This window comes from Solanum tuberosum, unplaced genomic scaffold (genome assembly GCF_000226075.1).
Source record: "Solanum tuberosum cultivar DM 1-3 516 R44 unplaced genomic scaffold, SolTub_3.0 scf00159, whole genome shotgun sequence".
In the NCBI taxonomy this organism is placed as follows: domain Eukaryota; kingdom Viridiplantae; phylum Streptophyta; class Magnoliopsida; order Solanales; family Solanaceae; genus Solanum; species Solanum tuberosum.
The window spans coordinates 986,744-990,121 of NW_006239089.1; the positions used below are offsets into that span (position 1 = coordinate 986,744).

Here is a 3,378-nt window from a genome sequence, read left to right on the forward strand (position 1 = left end):
ATTGGTACGACTATTGAATTGCATTTGTGTTAAGTGTCATGTTGTTCCCATGTTTCATCCTCGATTATAGTTCTTTGTTTTTATTTTGTTTCACGTAGTATATTGCTTCTCAATAAGCAAGTTGAGTAAATATGAAATCTAGCCCAGATATGATTATTTTGATTTGGCTCTATGGACTTATATTGCATTTTTTTTGTTTGTGTATGTCTGTGAAGTGTGAGCTCATGTTTGTGGAAATGAAGATGAAAACAAGTTCTTAGCATTTAACATCTTGTTGGATACTTTGAAGCTTAAATTTGAGCCTTTTGATCAAATCTACTTGTTAAAACAATGAGATGAATTTGGGAGTATACCACTTGATTGCTCTAGTGTTCTGCCTCATGATTATATTTTGTTTTAGCAGTCACCTTGAAAATGTATAATCTCTAAGAACATTATCTAAGTACCATTGATGTTGTCAATTCTTAGAATTGGTCACTAGAGCTTTCTGGTTATTTAAGACCATAAGATTCATAGGGTACTTTTGATATGTTATACACACCTTTAACTTTGTGGCCCGTCAAACTAAGTTACATAAAATAAAAACAGAGGGAGTAGTATATTATAGTGCCGATTCTATAGTTATTCTAAAAGTATTTTTCTCTCTTTTCTTTTATTCTTGTTTCATGACTAGATCATCCTTCTACTTGTTCCCATCATTTAGTTAAAGGTTGGTTGAAGGTATTTTAAGCAAAACTTTTCCTTGAAATGCAATGTTATTGCAATTGTGGTTCATGCCTGCAATAAATCTCCTAAAAATACATTATCAATTTTTTTTGCATATTTCTCTAATCATGCTTATCTAAAACACATATGATTACAAGGTTGCTTTCCTTATTCACTAAATATTTGGTGGATTTAACTTTTTTTCACTTTGTTTTACTTGTAATTCTCTCATCTTACTTGTTTTGAAAATATGTGTTATGTCTCTAACATATGAACTGATTGTGTGTGCTCTCCTATAATCCTAATCTGTTTTATTTGCTGGTTTGTAGTTCTTGGGAGCTTAATTTCAGCTAAAAGAATTTGTTACAGATCGTTACTCATCATATCATTCGGTGTTCAAGTATCATGTATATGATTTCTTCAAGGTACAATGCTTATCAATTGTGTTGCATATTGTTTGGCATCTCACAAAACAACTATTCTTTTGGTGCTTTTAACCTTTGATAACAATAAACATAACTAAAATTTCAGCCCTCCGGAATGATTTTACCAATATCTTCCACTCATTTGATGGGACTGATGAGAACAGAAAGTGCCCTCTCCGTCCAAATTGAGAAAAATTGATGTATGCCTATCTTATTAAAAAAAATAAAGATGTATGCCTACTCATATCTTTTTTTCTCCTTTATTCTAAATGTATATCTGATACTACCTCTTGACATTTGTCAAACTGTTGATCTTGGATTTCTCTGTGGAATTTGTTGAGTATGTACTGGGTTCTTGCTGATATTTCTTTGTTCGTTTGACATATGTTTTCATCGTATATGATAGCCTACAAATTTTATGCCTTTAATGTGCAATTATTCAATTTTGTAAATGTGTGTCTACATCCTGCTGCAGCTGATTTTTTAAATTAAGAGGCACCTCAACATTGATTGACCTATGTAATCCCATTTTCTTTGTAATCCATGTATCCACTTGGATATGACAAATGAAACATCATATTCAGTTAATAAAGAGTTTCCCTTGGAAAAAACTATCTATTTAAATTAGTTTATCTAATTGTTGGCATAAATAAGGAATCTAACATGCGTTGTATGATTGAGGTTTATCACTGTTGTGAGGTCTAACTTATTGCATCGTTACTTTCGAATCTTTTAGGAGAATTGTTGAGCTTAAGGCAAATGAAGGAAAACAGACCCTGAAAGAGATACCATATGCCTTGGCACTTCAAATATTTATGGATGCCAATGTATATTTAGTTCCTTCAATAAGCACCTTAGATTCTCGTTGAATTGATATGTGTCCAGTTAATAAAAAATACCATCTTGAGCATAGGATTTGTGTATTATGGTCAGTGTATTAGTGGATGCCTATCAAATAATGCATTGGTTGCAGGGTATTGCTGGGAAATAATTGAAATTTTTTTTTAATTAAAAAAGTGTATTTAGCCACGGTTCAACCATGGTAAATATATATTATGAACATTTTCATTGGTGATATTTCGCCACGATCAACCGTGACTATTTTCACATCAAATCGTGGCTAACAAAATGTTACCACGGTCGCCTAAACCGTGGCAAATTTGTTGGTGGCACCCGTTATAGCCACGGTGGCTAAATGACTATGGCAAAGTCGTGTTAGCCACGGTTTTACGTGTTGCTAAAACCCGTATTTTTTGTAGTGCATGGAGTAAATTGAGTGAATTAAAATAGAATTAATTAATAATTGAAACATTAACCCCCACCTCCCAAACTTCATGAATTTGCATTTTTTAATGTAAATTTTATGTCTTTAGCTGTGTAATCCTTTTAGGGGTCGTTTGGTAGGCCACATTAGAAGAAATAGTCCATGTATTATGTAAGGTATTATTTAGTACTATATTTGGTAGGATTTTGAGCCTATGTATAACTAATCCATGGATTAGTTATACCTCCTACATGGTATTATAGGATATAATACCATGGGATAAGTCTATGTAAAGAACAAAAATATCCCTCAAATCTATTTTAATTATTTTGTTTATTTTCTTGATTTTATGATTTATGTTTGTACTAGTAAATTTATTTAAATAAATTAGCTTACAAATTATTTAGAGAGAGTTTTGTTACTAAATAAATCCAATACAAATCAATACAATTTGAAATGTGAGTCGTTTATTTGTATATGACGTTTGTGATTTTAATTGAATGTATTATATATATATATATATATATATATATTTGCGTGGTTTTCTAATTATTTGTATTTTGAACAAGGGTAAAGGGTCAAATTGCCCCTAAACTATTCGGAAAGGTCTAGATATACCCTCCGTTTAAAGTTTGGCTCACTCATGCCCTCGCCATCCAACTTTTCGTCTAAATCTGCCCTTATGGGCGTTAGTTGGTCTGCTGGACATATCCAACTCATTTTTCATTTCTTTAAATGTCACATGGAATTGCCATGCCATTTTGACTTTACCACATGACATTTATATGAAAAATGGAAAGGGATCAATTATGCCCCTAAAAAAATTCAAACCCATAAACACCTAATCCGACCCATAAATCAACCCCCCTTTTAAATAAACTACCCGACTTGTTTTCAACAATTTTGTTTAAATTTTTGTTTTTTTGATAAATCTCGAAAATTAGTAATTGATTAATAAAAAATAGGAAAAATATGAAAAAAATA

General features: G+C 31.5%; 1 long non-coding RNA gene across 1 annotated transcript; it reads left to right on the forward strand.

Moving 5' to 3' along the window:
- Window positions 1-1,034: 1,034 nt before the first annotated feature.
- On the forward strand, window positions 1,035-2,040 carry LOC107061750 (uncharacterized). Its single transcript, XR_001474177.1, has 2 exons — window positions 1,035-1,130; window positions 1,867-2,040. It is a non-coding gene; the product is annotated as an uncharacterized lncRNA (long non-coding RNA).
- The last annotated feature ends 1,338 nt before the right edge of the window (window positions 2,041-3,378 follow it).